General features: G+C 48.0%; 1 protein-coding gene across 1 annotated transcript in view; it reads right to left on the bottom strand.

Moving 5' to 3' along the window:
• The window catches only part of LOC101902122 (uncharacterized), a 53,408-nt gene that overhangs the window by 19,670 nt on the left and 16,923 nt on the right, over positions 1-16,815 (bottom strand). The window lies entirely within an intron of this gene.

Here is a 16,815-nt window from a genome sequence, read left to right as displayed (position 1 = left end):
CTCAGTGAGTTCAGTTCCGTTCAGTCGCTCAGTTGTGCCCGACTCTTTGCAACCCCATGGACTGCAGCACGCCAGGCCTCCCTGTCCATCACCAACTCAGTAAGTTAATGACTTTCAAAACAGGCTCTGTTTTGAAAATATAAGAAAAAAAACATAAGAAAAAATCATTTATGGGAAGGTGACTTTTCAAAACAAAAGATCCTCATACTCGGACCTGAAAATATTTCTCCAAAGTGCTTTACGACAGTCGCGGCCTGACCACACGGGGACAAATTTCCCTGCCCTACCTGGGGGAGGAACTCATGATGATGGAAGAGACGATCTTGTTCAAGAGGAAGAAGGAACTTGATGATGATTCAAGAGAAAAAGTCTTCTCCCCCAGCCCCTTCCTCTGAGTATAAAACTGCAGCCCACTGCGTTCTCAGGGTGGCATTTCCCGCCCACCCGCTTGGAAGCCTCGGAAGCATCCTATTCCATTAAATCATTCTTACCTACCACTTTGCTCTCGCTGAATTCTCCTCTGCCCTGACATGAAGGACCGGGGTTACCAGAGCTCCTCGGAGCCCCTTGAAATGACACCAGTTGGTTTTGCAGCCAGGGAAAAAAAAAAAAAAGGACTATATTTGCAAATAACTCCCAGCGGTGAGTGAGAGATTAAAAATAATGAATATCCATACTGAGGTAATTCAGGAGAAAATGCATGAAATATACCCGTCTCTTCCACAAGTCAGCTGCTGGAAGGACTGCTTCCTCCCGTCCTGTTCCTCCTGTTCCGAATGTCCCCCCGTGTCCAGCCCACCGCCTCTGCTGAAACCTCCCCTTACCCCTTGCCACACACCACCACACTGAGTCACCCCCAGGAGCTGCTTCCTGCGTCTCCAGTGCACACACTCCTGTGTGTACTGAGTCGCTCAGCTGTGTCTGACTCTTTGCGACCCCGTGGACTGTAGTCCCGCCAGGCTCCTCTGTCTGTGGGATTCTCTGGGCAAGAATACTGGAGTGGGTTGCCATGCCCTCCTCTGGGGCATCTTTCCCGACCCAGGGATCAAACCCACACCTCTTGCGTTGGCACTGAGCCACCAGGAAGCCTGACCGTCCCCCACAGAGAATCCCTACAACAAACCTGGTCTCCTCTGTGCCAAGGTGGCTCCTAACGGAGGCCCTCGAGGGAAAAGGGCAGCCAGCCTCCTCTCCAGCACTTCAACTCAGTCGGGCATTCCCAGTTGTACAGCAGAAACTAACACAACATTATAAAGCAGTTATTGCTGTTCAGTTGGTAAGTCATATCCGACCCCACGGACTGCAGCATGCCAGCCTTCTCTGTCTTTCACCAACTCCCTGAGTTTCCTCAAACTCATGTCCATGGAGTCAGTGATGCCATCCAACCACCTCATCTTCTGTTGCCCCCTTCTCCTCCCGCCTTCAATCTTTCCCAGCATCAGGGTCTTTTCCAATGTCAGTTTTTTTGCATCAGGTGGCCAAACGATTGGAACTTCAGCATCATTTCTTTCAATTATACGCCAACCTAAAACAAAATGAACTACAGGCTTCTCTGGTGGCTCAGCGGTAAAGAATCTGCCAGCCAAAGCAGGAGATGTGGGATTGATTCCTGGTCCAGGGAAGATCCCACATGCCTCAAAGCAATTAAGCCTGTGTGCCACAACTTGTCAGCCTGTCTTGGAGCCTGGCAACTGCAACTACAGAAGCCCAGGAGCCCTAGGGCCTGTGCTCCACGACCAGACAACCCCCATGATGAGAAGCGTGCGCACGGCAACTAGAAATGAGCCACCGCTTGCTGCAACTACAGAGAAGCCTCAGCAGCGACACAGACGCAGCACAGCCACCAGTAAAGAAAGAAAATTATAAAAAAGTGAAATAAAATATTTAGGATCAAAAAAATAAAAAATAGAATAAACAGCTCTTTCCTTCCTTGCCTCCTGTACCTGCCTAAAGTTTTTACGCAGAGAGACTCTTCACTGAAATCACGGGGTCTGCAAACTAGCCTAAGGAGACCCAAATCCAGGCCAGGCCCTGCTGTTTTTTTTTATGGCCCAAGAGATAAAGAATATCTTTTAAATCTTTTTTTTTAATCGTTGAAGAAAATCAAAAGCAGACTTGGTGACACATGCAAATTACTGACACTGAAATTTCAGTCCTCAGCAACCTTTTTACAAGCACACGGACACCCTCGTGGGTTCAGGCACTGCCGGCGGAAGCTTCTGCAGCACAGCGCAGAGAGGAGTGGTGGCAAAGACTAAAGTATTCACTGTCGACACATGACGGGAAAAGCCTGCTGATCCCAGCCTCAAAGGTAACCCTCCACTCTCTCTATTCTAGGACTTGAGTCAGACTTGACCGGCTGGCCGCCCAGCTTTCCTTTTGATATGCAAAGCTGGCCGCAAATCCCCCTTCTTGAGAAAGCCTGCCTTTCAGGATCACCAGCTTCACCTCAGGCTCTCAAAAAGACTTTGGGGGTGGAGGTGAACGATGACCTCATTATTTCTTCTTTCCACTCCTGCTTTAGAAATCCTTATCAGGCATTTTAGATAATGGATGATTCCGGCTCCCCGGAGGAGGTTGAGAGGGGTGGAGGCTGAGCCCAAGGACAAGCAAGAGCAACAGGGCTATTTTTCATCAACCATCACCTTCGGTGCAAACACAAGATAAACCATCACCTTCGGTGCAAACACAAATGATACCGTGGAGGGCGGGGAGCAGCATAACACAGTCAACAGAGCAGGGGCTGTGGGGCTTAAGGGGATGGGGATAACTGGGGGGCTGATCAAGACCCCACAGGGCTGAGGAGTATGGCGGGGAGGGGAGACAGGAGGGAAGGGCGTAGCCCACCCCCCCAAAAAAAATAATGGAAGCAAAAGTCTCAGAACCAAGAGGCAGGGGTGAGGAGTGAAGCTCAACGTTGTTCCTCCAGGAGCTGGACGCTATCTGCAGACTAGGAGATCCTGCGAAGGACCAAAACTCAGCGACCCCTTAAAAGGCAAGCGGTTAAAAAAAAAAATCATTGCAAATTCACAGAACCTTGATGAACTCACTAGTGGTAAAGGTTGATAGCAAGTACTGTCCTTCCCAGCTGTTACAGTTTATGGCCAGTGTAAATTTTGCAGGTATTTTAAAATTTTTTTTAAAAAAGGCAAGTGGTTACTCTTCCCCCATGTTCTGAAGCAGATGAACCAGTGTTGCAATCACTCCAGATACATTCTGTTCAAGTGCTAAAGGGGATGCGATAAGTCTTGCAACCAAGGTACTCAGATTTAACTACCTGCATTGGAGAAGGAAACGGCAACCCACTCCAGTATTCTTGCCTGGAGAATCCCAGGGACGGGGGAGTCTAGTGCGCTGCCATCTATGGAGTCGCACAGAGTCGGACACGACTGACGTGACTTAGCATCAGCAGCAGCAGCAGCAGCAGCAGCAGCAGCAGCAGCAGCAGCAGGCAGCATGTGAGAGAAACTCAGGAAACATATGCAACTCAATCACATCCTATACACCCTAATGACACCCCATCTCATGAACACAAGGACAAACACAACTGAGAAGGACCATGAAGACACGGCCCGGGGAAACGGCAACCCGAGCATCGGGACAGCCTCTTCCTGAGCTCGGGGAAAGGGCAACCCGAGCATCAGGACAGCCTCTTCCTGTCTCGTTTTCCCCACAAGCTTCACACTCTGCTCTTTCCAAGCTAGGTGCTCTGTGAACCCCTGTGTCTTTAACAGTTCTGTTTTTTGAGGGCTTTTTTTTTTTTTTTTTTTTTGTCAGCCCCCTCTAATTCCCACTTAGAGCTTTCCTGGTGGCTCAATTGGTAAAGAATCCACGTGCAATGCAGGAGACCCCCGGTTTAAAATCCCCTAGAGAAGGGACAGGCTGCTGCTGCTGCTAAGTCACTTCAGTCGTGTCCGACTCTGTGTGACCCCATAGACGGCAGCCCACCAGGCTCCCCCGTCCCTGGGATTCTCCAGGCAAGAACACTGGAGTGGGTTGCCATTTCCTTCTCCAATGCATGAAAGTGAAAAGTGAAAGTGAAGCCGCTCAGTTGTGTCCAACCCTCAGCAACCCCATGGACTGCAGCCTTCCAGACTCCTCCATCCATGGGATTTTCCAGGCAAGAGTACTGGAGTGGGGTGCCATTGCCTTCTCCGAGGGACAGGCTACTCACTCCAGTATTCTTGGGCTTCCCTTGTGGCTCAGCTGGTAAACAACTGCCTGCAATGTGGGAGACCTGGGTTCGATCCCTGGGTTGGGAAGATCCCCCTGGAGAAGGAAAAGGCTACCCACTCAGACATGGCTTCAGTCCCTGTGTTGGGAAGATCCCCTGGAGGAAGGGCATGGCAACCCCTTCCAGTATTCCTGCCTGGGAAATCCCGTGGGCAGAGGAGCCTGGTGAGCATCAGTCGATGGGGTCTCAGAGAGTCGGACACGACTAAAGCAGCTGAGCAGGCACACACACGTTTGATAAACAGCACTGCAATGAACACTCCAAGATATGCAATTCCCAGGGACTTCCCTGGTGGTTCAGTGGGTAAGAAATCTGCCTGCCAATGCCAAGGACACAGGTTCCATCCCTGGTCCAGGAAGATCCCACATGCCTCGGAGCAACTAAGCCCCACGCACCAAAACTACCGAGCCTGTGCTCAGAAGCCACAAGAGAAGCCACTGCAGTGAGAAGCCCACAGAGTGAAACACGGTGTAAAAAGATACGCAATTCCCAATCGGCAATCTCAAAGGAATGACAATGAGTCCATAAGTGGTCATGATTGTGACCAAATACAACAGGAAATCACAGGGAGTGTAGTTTATCTTAATTTATAGAGCAGATGTTGGTGCTGGAGAAGACTCTTGAGAGTCCCTTGGACAGCAAGGAGATCCAACCAGTCCATCAAAGGAAATCAGTCCTGAATATTCATTGGAAAGACTGACGCTGAAGCTGCAACTCCAATCCTTTGGCCACCTGATTCGAGGAACTGACTCACTGGAAAAGACCCTGATGGTGGGAAAGACTGAAGGTGGGAGGAGAAGGGGATGACAGAGGATGAGATGGTTGGATGGCATCACCGACTCAATGGACACGAGTTTTCGTAAACTCCAGGAGCTGGTGATGGACAGGGAGGCCTGGGGTGCTGCAGTCCACGGGGTCGCAAACAGTAGGTCACGGCTGAGCGACTGGACTGAACTGAACTGATAGAGCAGATGTGTTTTGAATTACTGAGTGAAAATAAAGTTATACAGTTTCTTCCCAGGATTCCTTTATAGAAAGAACTACCTGTAGATCCTTGCAGAAGGATCTGAGCACCATGACACAAAGACAGGAGCTAAGAAAATATCAGGTGATTTTTTTTTTCCACTGCACACCTTCCAACCTGAGAGGCTCATCTTCCAGTGTCGTCTCTTTTTCCCTCTTCACCCTTTCATGCGTCTTCAGGCAATACCGGAGTGGTTTGCCATTCCATCCTCCAGTGGATCAGTTTGTCAGAACTCTCCACTATGACTTGTCCATCTTGGGTGGTCCCGCACGGCCTGGCTCAGAGCTTTGTTGAGTTACACAAGCTTTGCCATGACCAGGCAGTGATCCATGAAGAGGCCCAGAAGAGATAATGCTGATTTATTATGCACTGCAATAGCAAATTAAAAATAAAAATTTTTTTTAACTGGTTAATCGTAAAGGAAATCAGTCCTGAATATTCATTGGAAGGACTGATGCTGAAGCTGAAGCTCCAATCCTTTGGCCACCTGATGCAAAGAGCTGGCTCATTGGAAAAGACCCTGATGCTGGGAAAGATTGAAGTCAGGAAGAGAAGGGGATGTCAGAGGATGAGATGGTTGGATAGCATCACTGACTCAATGGACATGAGTTTGAGCAAACTCTGGGAGTTGGTGATGGACAGGGAGGCCTGGTGTGCTGCCGTTCACGGGGTCGAAAAGAATCGGACACGACTGAACTGAACCCATCCTTTTTTTTCCCTTCAATTTTGGCTGAGCTGGGCCTTCCTGGCAGCATGCGGGCTTTCTCGAGTTGCAGTACATGGGCCTGTCGCCCTGCACCCTGCGGGATCTTAGTTAACCGACCAGGTATTGAACCCTCGTCCCCTGCATTGGAAGGCGGATTCAACCACCAGACCACCTGGGAAGTCCCCTGGAAAGGATCATATTTTCATGTCTACTATCCACCTAACCTGTTAATCTTACACACATTTTCTGTCATTAGCTCACATTTATGACCTAACACTCAAGAATAGTGAAAAATAAAACACAAATTCTGCACGACTAAAGGTCATTCCTGAGTGAAACATGCTTTAATCTTCTAAAACTTTGATCCAAAGTTGGTTGATCAAGAGATGCGCCCCAGTTGTAAATTGCAGGATCCATGCTTTCTGGCTGATTCACTAACTTGGAGATCAGCCAGGCAGCAAATCTGATCATGTGGATCAGTAATTAACCAAGGTTCCGGTTAGGCTTCCCTGGTATCTCAGCAAGCAAAGAAACTGCCTGCAATGCAGGAGTCACGGGAGATGCAGGTTCGATCCCTGCATCGGGAAGATCCCCTGGAGGAGGGCATGGCAACCCACTCCGGTATTCTTGCCTGGGGAATCCCAGGGACAGAGGAGCCTGGCGGGCTACAGTCCATGGGGTTGCACTGAGTCAGACACGACTGAAGTGACTGAGCACACACATGAACTATCTTCAAGGAATAAAGACTGCTTTCGTGTATTTTTTTTTTTTTTTGATGTGGACTACTTTTAAAGCCTTTATTGAATTTGTAACAATACTGCTTCTGTTTTATGGTTTAGTTTTCTGGCCATGAAGCATCTGGGATCTGAACTCCCCGACCAGGGATTGAACCCGAACCCCCTGTGTTGGCAGGCAAAGTCTCAACTTTACCTAGCTCCTCAGAAAGTTCCACTATATTCTCAACGTGAGATCCATCAAAGCTCCAGCTGTATTATACTTTCTAGATATTCTGCACTCTACAGACACTCATTCAGTCGTACTTACTTTGCATGCCCTTCTGAAACAGAATCCTTCCCTAAATATCATTTTGTGGGTTTCAAAAGAGGTGGCAAATACTCAATGATTCTTTAGGAAACAGCTCAGAAAGTTGGGATTAAAAAAAAATTCAACTGAATACTAATTTGACTGCAGTGCCTTTTTATCATTCAAGGACAAATGTAATCATTTTTTAAAAGAGTTGTAATCTCCGTCATCTATAAAACCTATGAAAGCCTTAAACATTATTGTCTTGCCATCAAGTGGGAAAAAAAAACTACACGCAGTTTTACTACTCAAGTAATGAGAATTACTATTGTAGTCATAGAATCGCTATTAATATTCATATTAATGCCTCATGAATAAAGTTCTAAAAGAGAAATGTGTATGTATTGCGACTTATAGCAAGGGCTATATACATTTATGACATCTCTAAATTCATACTGGCTACTTTCTTTCACACACACACACACACACACACACACACACACACAGAGCAGCTCTCTGTGAGGGTCCCCAAGTAACACCATGGAAGCCTCACTTTTCCCGCTACCTCTTCATGGATGGTTTGGCTGCAAGTCACGTGTCACAGTGAACTTGCTGAGGATCAACAGTTCAAAGGTCAACCCAGCACCCACACCCAAGACTTCCATTTCCAAGTCACAGGCCCTTTCACATTACATATATATATATATATATATATATATATATATATATATATATTTTTTTTTTTTTTTTTTTTTACTTAATTTGTAAAGAATTTTTCTTGTGCAAAATATACGTGGAGCCAAATCCCCTCTGTCGTTGAAAGTACTGTTGTGTAACTTTCAGGCTCATAAAGTCTACCTGAAAAAAGCTATTCATTTATGTTCTTTATTTTTGGCTGTGCCGGGTCTTTGTTGCTGGGTGGGCTTCTCTCTAGTTGCAGAGAGCCAGGGGCGGAGAGCCAGTGCGTTGACTTCTCTCTGCAGTGGCCTCTCTTGTTGAAGAGTACAGGTTCAATAGGTGTGGCACACAGGCTTAGATGCCCCGTGGCAGGCAGGATCGTCCTGGGTCAGGGATGCTACCCACGTCACCTGTAGTAGCAGATGGATCCTCTACCACTGAGCCACCAGGGAAGCCCGTTAAATATCTATCTGAACTATTAAAAATGATGGCTACTTCACTTACAATGTGAAAAGTACAGAGATTTAATGTAATGATTCTGCATTTGATTTTATCTCCACTCTCTTTTATAACTGGTTCCCAGTTTCTCTGGTCTTCCCTGGTGGCTCAGATGGTAAAGAATCTGCATGTGATGCAGGAGACCCGTGTTTGATCCCTGGGTTGGGAAGATTCCCTGGAGGGGGCATGGCAACCTACTGCAGTCTTCTTGCCTGGAGATCTGCATGGCAAGAGTTGGACACGACTGAGAGACCAACACTTTCACGTTTCTTTCACCAATTTCTCCTTCCTTGCTTTGTTGTTGGTTCAGTCACCAGGTTGTGTCCGACTCTGTGAGCCCACAGACCGTAGCATGCTAGGCTTCCCTGTCCTTCACAATCCCGCAGACTTTGCTCAAACTCAGGTCCATGGAATCGGTGATGCCATCCAACCATCTCATCCTCTGTTGCCCTCTTCTCCTTCTGCCTCCAATCCTTCTCAGAATCAAAGCCTTTTCCAGTGAGTTGGCTGTTCACATCCAGTGGCCAAAGTATCGGAGCTTCAGCTTTAGCATCAGTCCTTCCAATGAATATTCAGAGTTGACTGCCTTTAAGACTGACCAGTTTGATCACCTTGCAGTCCAAGCGACTCTCAAGAGTCTTCTCCAGCACCACAGTTTGATTCTTTGAAGTTCTTCATCGATTCTTCAGTGCTCTGCCTTCTTTATGGTCCAGCTCTCATATCTGTACATGCCTACTGGAAAGACCACAGCCATGACTATAGAGACACCTCTACTATAAAGTGGGTCTTTAAAATCTAGGCTGATATCGCCATGCTGGAGTAACAGGATTCACACGTGGGACAAGAGAGAAAGCTGAGGTGGGGGTGGGGGTGGTTATCAGGATCCCAGCGTGTGTCATCTGGGCATCAAGCACCCGGCTGACGGAGCCTGCCTTTTCCTACTTTTAAGATCCACCGCGCATCGTGTGTTCTCCCAGCAGGATGGGTGGACAGACTGTGGTCTGAGTGAGAAACCAGACCCTTTCAAAGGTGCTGTCTGAACAGAAGGGCCAGGGCCTGAAGGCAAAGGAACGAAAACGGAGGAGCTTGGTTCAAATTCCATTCTAGCATCGTGCTTGCCGACAGAGACGATGACTTGTCATCATATCATGGAGTCTATAAGCAGGGACTCGTAAGTCCTGGTGCCCCAGTGCCGGAAGTGACCGCAGCCCAGTTCCATCCGCCTGGCCCTTATTCCCACCGTCTGAAGCCCCTCAAGCTGTGAAGCCTCATGCTGTGTTTAAGCACACTGATCTCGGCCTCCTGACGTCTTCTTGTTGGCTCTTGTGACAGCCTTCGGCCAGGCCCTCTCTCTTGCACCGGAGTGTATTTGCAATGCCAGCTTCCGTGGGTGAGCTGGAACAACACACCTCGGACTTTTGGACACAACAGTAAAACATCACACTAAAACATCTTTTTTTTTTCCCCAAGTACAATTGTGCATTGACTTTATTCCCTTCTATTTTTGGCTGTACAGGGTCTTTGTGGCTGTGCATGGGCTTTCTCTAGTTGAAGAGAGCTACTAAAGGGGGTCACTCTGGTTCCAAAGCACAGGCTTCTGATGGCAGGAGCTGCTCTTGTGGTGGAGCATGGATTTTCGGAACACGGGCTTCACAGGTTCTGGCACACGGGTTTTTTTTTTGCTCCACAGCGTGTGAGCTCTTCACAGACTGGGGATCAAATCTGGGTCCCCTGCACTGGCAGGCAGATTCTGAACCACTGGACTGCCAGGAAAGTCCTGCACTTAAGAATCTTGAACCCCCCAAAAAAGATGGCAAAGAATCCACAAAAAAAAAAGTTGTGAAAATACAGACTTCATTCATTCATCAGATCATTCCTTTGACACGTGCCCTGATCTCCTCCGGTCATAAAGATGATGAGGAATTGAAGCCGCGGTACCTGCATGGACAACTGGAATTCAGGCTCTGGGTGACCTCCATGGGGCCGTTTTGAAAGTGAAGCTCGATCCTCAGCCCAGCCCAGTCTATTCCCAACTCTCTGCCTTGGAGCTGAAGGCGAGACACCAATACCCACGCCTGCCACGCAGCTCAACCGGCATGATCGGGGTTACTCAGGGTGGCTACAGGGACACAGAACCTCACTTCTCTCCCTCTGGGTCCTTCCTCAGCCACCAGCCCTCATCAAATGCCAGGGGATGTCCGTTTCATACCGAGAGCACGCCCGTCTTTCCTTTCTCTTTGCTTCCATCCAGATCATCCCATCCGCATTTTGAAAAGAGTTCTCTTTAATGAATACAAACATTTTTTGTTTGTTAGTTTGTTTCGATCACAGTGAAGTTTAGAAACTGCTGAGCCAGGTGGCTTTATTTTCCAACTAAACGTTTCTAAACGTCCGTCGATTTTATTTTCAAAGCAAATGTGAGGAAACATGTAAACAAAAAAACTGCCTCAGAAGGACATGGGTTGTACGATAGAAAGAAAACCTTCCTAAGGAGAGAAGTAAAAATAAATGACGCTATACACGGTGCTTTTTTATGAGTTTTCGGAAACAGGAAAAAAAGCAGAAACCAGCGTTGAGGTGTCAACCAACTCACCGGTGTCAGACATCCCACAGAACGCCCAAGTGCCTGTCCACGTGTCACGTGAGAAGCAGATTTAGAAACGTTTGTCTCACGATGACCACGGTGCATGCGGGGAATCGGAGAACCGTGAGACGCACGTGAAAACGTATAGAGCACGCTGGTTGCAGAGAAATTAAACAAGGTGGGAGGTGGGGAGGAGAAGCAATTTACAGGAAAAACAAAGTTGGAGACACAAGGTGGACCTGTGTTCTCATCCAACAAGAGAACCGTAAGTAAATTACAAAGCAGCGGGCGACATGGAAATAAGGCCCCACGGAAAACAGCGTTTCCTTGGAAAGAATTCATGGTCTTGGAGAAGGAAATGAAGCCGAGGTATTCGGCTTTGAGACAGAAGAGTATTTCATACGGAAATGTCAGCTCCAAAGCAAGCAGATATGAAAAAGAAAGGAAGGTGAGTTACGCTGCCCACCTGTCAGCAGTGTTTTTCTCTCTGAAGGATTTTTTTTTGTTATTTATATTAAGTACTCAGCGTCTCAACAGTAACAGGATAAGGAGGCAGAATAAATGACCTGACGCCAGGTGGTGCCAGGGGTAAAGAATCCACCTGCCAGTACAGAGATGAGGGTTTGACCCTGGATCACAAAGATCCCCCGGAGAAGGACGCGGCAACAACCCACTCCAGTTTCCTTGCTGGGAAAATCCCTTGGACAGAAGAGCCTGGTGGGCTACAGTCCACGGGCTCGCCGAGTCGGACGCAACTGAGCACACAGCAGTTCACAACAGAGCCAGGGGCGAAGCGGGCCACATGTTGGTAGGAACCCCACATAAAGATCTGCGGGGAGATGTCCACCCGTGAAGATTACGTTTGGCTTCTATTTCTTCAACCAGGCCCCCAGACTACTCTCCCGGTTTCTACTAAACAGAGAACTGTATCTTAGGCGCGTGTTCAAGTCTCCTGCACAGGCTTCAGGTCTGGTGAGCGTTGCGTGGCGTGCTGGAACAGTCCTCCCTGCAAAGGGAGGCCCGCTCTGTCCACCTGAAGGGCCGAGACGAGACCCAGTGCCCTCCTGAGCAGAAAGCAGCCGGGGCACTCTCTGAGACGGGGAGGTGCTCTACAAACAGGAGCGGCCTCTCCTTTTACCTCTGAGTTTGCTTCTCTCAAGAAAAAGGCGCGTGCGTGCTAAGTCGCTTCAGTCATGTCCGACTCTTTGTGACCCCGTGGACTGTAGCCGGCCAGGCTTCTCTGTCCATGGGATTCTCCAGGCAAGAATACTGGAGTGGGTTGCCGTGCCCTCCTCCAGGGGATCTTCCCAACCCAGGGATAGAACCTGCATTTCTTAAGTCTCCTGCATTGGCAGGCGGGTTCTTTACCGCTAGCGCCCAGAGAAAAAGGTATTCAACTACAGTTCCTAAAGCTCCCTATTGTAGGGAGCATGTTAATGAACGATAGGGCAAAAACCTCACGACCAGGTGAGCACAGGTCATGAGAAGGCACCGCGTGAAAAAGACGAGCAGTAGAAGGAAGAGGAAAACGACGGGGGAGGGCTGGGTATGGACAGAAGACGAAGAGAAGTAAGAATATTAAGAATCAGCACGGGAGCTCCCTGGAGGTCCAGTAGCTGAGACTCTGCACTCCCACAGCAGGCAGCCCAGGTTCAGTCCCTGCTCAGGGAACCAGAACTCGCATGCCACAACTGTTCCCCTGGGTAAATCAGAACCGGACAACAGAACCACCTACTCCCAAAGTAAGTCTTTTTTTGTTGTTGTCTTGGGAATTCCCTGGTGGTTCAGATGGTAAAGAGTCCACCTGCAATGTGGGAGACCCAAGTTCGATCCCTGGTTTGGGAAGATGCCCTGGAGAAGGGAATGGCAACCCAGTCCAGTGTTCTTGCCTGGACAATCCCATGGACAGAGGAGCCTGGCATGCAACAGTCAGAACCACCTACTCCAAAAATACATCTTTTTTGCTTTTTTTTTAAGATTAAAAAATATAAAGAAGAACCAAAATATAGAAATAATGCAACTGATGTGAAGAACTGATTCATTGGAAAAGACCCTGATGCTGGGAAAGACTGAAGGCGGGAGGAGGAGAAGGGGACAACAGAGGATGAGATGGTTGGATGGCATCACTCACTCGATGGACATGAGTCTGAGTAACTCTGGGAGATGGTGAAGGACAGGGAGGCCTGGCATGCTGCAGTCCATGGGGTCGTAAAGAGTCGGACATGACTGAGAGACTGAACTGAACTGAATGCAATGTACATCTGAATGTACGTTTCAGATACATACTAGACAATTAACAATTCTTTCACTGCAGCTTATGCACAATATATTCTTGTTAAAAACTCATACTGCTTGTCCAAGGTTATTAACATGTTCAAGTCGCTCCTGTTTTTCGAAAACCAGAAATACATAATGATCATGATGCAAGTCATATGAAAAAGTCACTGCTTTTGGTAAGCTTCCCTGGTGGCTCAGATGGTAAAGCATCTGCCTACAATGCAGGAGAGCCGGATTTGATCCCTGGGTTGGGAAGATCCCCTGGAGAACAAAATAGAAACCCAACCCACTGTTGCCTTGAAAATCCCATGAATGGAGGAACCTGGTAGGCTACAGTCCATGAGGTCACAAAGAGTCGGACATGACTGAGTGACTTCACTTTTGGTAAGCTATGAAACGGGTTATTTGCAAGATTTCCTTTACCAGGGATAGGGGAGGAGAATGGATACGAAGCTCCGTCTTTTAAGCAGAAAAGCAGAGAAAAGAGCTCTGGGGAAAAAAAAAAAAAGGCTAGGTGCAGTGGTCAACCCTGCCACAGGTAGTGCCCAGGGCTAATTCCAGGGAGAGCTCCCCCTACAATCTGGTTAGGAGATTGCAACGTAGTTCCAAATCATTCTTAGTCATTTTCTTCTTTCTTTAATGTTGATGGTTTGGAAGTCAGGGAGCGAAGTGCATGTTGGGTTTGTGTGTGTGTTGCAGGGGAAGGGGGGGTTCCCTAAAGTCAAAAGTTTCCAGGTGGGTCTTGAATCATCTGCCACTTTTGAGTTCCAAAAGGAAGACTGTCATTCACCTTGTAAACAGAGCATAACACCTCAGTGATGTACAGATGATAACGAGATTAAAGGCAGTGATTTATCCTTGGAGGGAAAAATCCCAAAAGTGGTCTGCAAACATAGCTAATTGCACAGGCATAGAAGCTGGCTTGGGTATAAAACTTGCCTAGCCCCACGGCACCTGCGTATCTTTATCAATCTCTGCATTAAGCCGGCACGTCGACAATATCGCTTTTGATTAGCAAGCAGAGCTGGTGTCCTGGGGCCGCCTGGTGCTTTATGGATAGGCACAACTCAACTCAGCCAGGTGGTTTATGGTTCCCTTGAACGCACACAGGAAAACCAGAAGCTGCTTGGTGTTACGAAAAGCACCACCTGCGTGGGAGTCCAATTCGATACGCAGCTCTTTGTTTGTTTGTCTTTTTTTTTTTTTAGCACGTAGATGATGCAATGCTCAGAAACGGACACCTTTATGTATGAAAGACACACTGTAAATCTAATGGACTCGGGAAGGCTCAGAGCTCTCTTATCTTGGGGGTGACGACTCAGCTGTCACAAATGAGCATTCGAAGCCAGTGTTGGCTGTAACCTCAAGGAGGCAAAGCCATTAATGCTGGCTGACAGGAACATCTTCCGTCTTTGATTTCACTCTGAGCAATTTCAAGAGAAACATTTCACTTTCCGAGAGCTGAACTAGCGCACTAGTTAGAGACTGGCTCGTTCCGGGACGATACGCCCAACGGTGAGGAGAAACGCGTGATTACTATTATTACAGAAATGTGCCAGGACTTCCCTGGTGGTCCAGTGGCTAAGACGCCACATTCCCAATGCAGGGGACCGGGGTCAGATCCCTGGTCAGGACACCAGGTCCCAGACATGGCACAACTAAAATTTCATGTGCGGCGAATAAAAAATAAGATCCCACGTGTGGTAAATAAGACCCAGTACAGCCAAAAAAAAAGTGCCGACATCCATGGACTCACAGTTGTACTGAACACAGACTTCCTGGGTATCCCCTAAAAGCCAGCCTACTGGCCGAGAAGTATCTGAGTTATTCTGGGGTGTGTATAGTCTGGGCTATGCAGACCTTAATGACAAAATCAGATGTGACCTTGACTGAGAAAGTCTCAGCCAAGAAGAAGCCATCAAGACCTGTCAGACTCAACTACAGATCAGATTTTGTTGTTGTTCATGTCCGACTCTTTGTGACCCCCATGGACTGTAGCTCACCAGGCTCCTCCGTCCATGGGATTCTCCAGGCAAGAATAATGGAGTAGGTTGCCATTTCCTTCTCCAGGGGATCTTCCCAACCCAGGGATCGAACCCGGGTCTTCTGCATTGGAGGCAGACACTTTAACCTCTGAGCCATTACCTAAACTCATGTCCATTGAATCGGTGATACCATCCAACCAGCTCATCCTCTGTCATCCCCTTCTCTTCCCGCCTTCAGTCTTTCCCAGCATCAGGGTCTTTTCCAATGAGTCAGCTCTTTATATCCGGTGGCCAAAGTACTGGAGCTTCAGTTTCAGCATCAGTCCTTCCAATGAATATTCAGGGTTGATTTCCTTTAGGATTGTCTGGTTTGATCTCCTCGCTGTCCAAGGGACTCTCAAGAGTCTTCTCCAACACCACAGTTCAAAAGCATCAATTCTTCAGCACTCAGATTTCTTGGTCAACGTCAAATTTTCTTTTGGACAAAGGTCTCATAAATGTTGTCATCAGGCATGTCATACCCAGCAGGGTCCACACCGCCCTGCATGATACTCAGAGAAGTAGACCCGAGATAGTTGGTAAAGCTGTTGATCTGTTTTCAAAATTTAATTCCCTAAGTAACACCTGCTAGCATTCATGAGAAGGCACTTTCAGGAACTGAAACAGTGATGACGTGTTCCCTACATACATGAATCAGAGGAGATGGGAGACTTCAGTCCTGCAAAACTTAGGTGGCCACATGGAAACACAGTGTAGTTCTATTTTAAAGAATTTTCACTATCACAGCAAAAGCAAGACATTCTCTCAGCTTGGGGACTTCCCTAGGGGTCCAGTGGGTAAGATTCTCAATGCAGGGGATACTGGTTCAATCCCTGGTCAGGGAACTAAGATCCCACATGCCCTGCACAGTGCAGCCAAAAAATAAAATAAATTTTAAAAGAAGACTTTAACAAAAGAGAAATTCTCTCATCTTAAGACTCTCAAGAAGCACCATGCTTACTCATATGGTGTTGAACATGACTGCAAAGCTACCTTTGAAAGCCCAAGGAGGGCATTCTAATCAATTCCCTTTGGAAGGAAAATAGCCCCCTAAAGTCTTGATTCCTCCGCAGCAGTGCATTCAGCTGCTCAGTCACCTCTGGCTCTTTGCGACCCCACAGATTGTAGCCCGCCAGGCTCCTCTGTCCATGGGATTCTCCAGGAGAACACTGGAGTGGGTTGCCATTCCCTTCTCCAGGGGCTCTTCCCGACCCAGGGACTGAACCCACATCTCCTGTGTTGGCAGGCAGATTCTTTACCACCTGAGCCACCAGAGGACGGCATAATTTATCATCCAAGCCAGGACACCTGAGAGGGAAGGGGGTGGGCTTATCAGCCGGGACCTGGGCAGGGCGTGCTGGCTGTAACCATTCTGGGTAAACAAGAGGCTACCGTGATTGTTGATGAGATGGCTGGATGGCATCACCGCCTCAATGGATGTGAGTTTGAGTAAGCTCTGGGAGCTGGTGATGGACAGGGAGGCCCGGCATGCTGCAGTCCGTGGGGTCGCAGAGAGCTGGACGTGACTGAGCGACTGAACTGAACAACGATTATCAGAAAGAAGGTTGTGAGTTCTGTTCAGCCATTCTTGCCCCCAACTGCACACTAGACTCAATTGCAGGTGAACACACACAAGTGTGCCTGTGCACACACACACAAGCATATACTGATACTACATCAGCATGCACACATTTACATGTACGGACACATATGCATATGCGTACACTGAGATGTCTAAGCTCTACTCCAGAACAGTTAAATGAGATT

The sequence above is a fragment of the Bos taurus genome, chromosome Y, assembly GCF_002263795.3.
Source record: "Bos taurus isolate L1 Dominette 01449 registration number 42190680 breed Hereford chromosome Y, ARS-UCD2.0, whole genome shotgun sequence".
Classification (NCBI taxonomy): Eukaryota; Metazoa; Chordata; class Mammalia; order Artiodactyla; family Bovidae; genus Bos; species Bos taurus.
The sequence above is the reverse complement of the archived record's forward strand: the minus strand, read 5'-3'. Positions and strand labels throughout refer to the sequence as shown.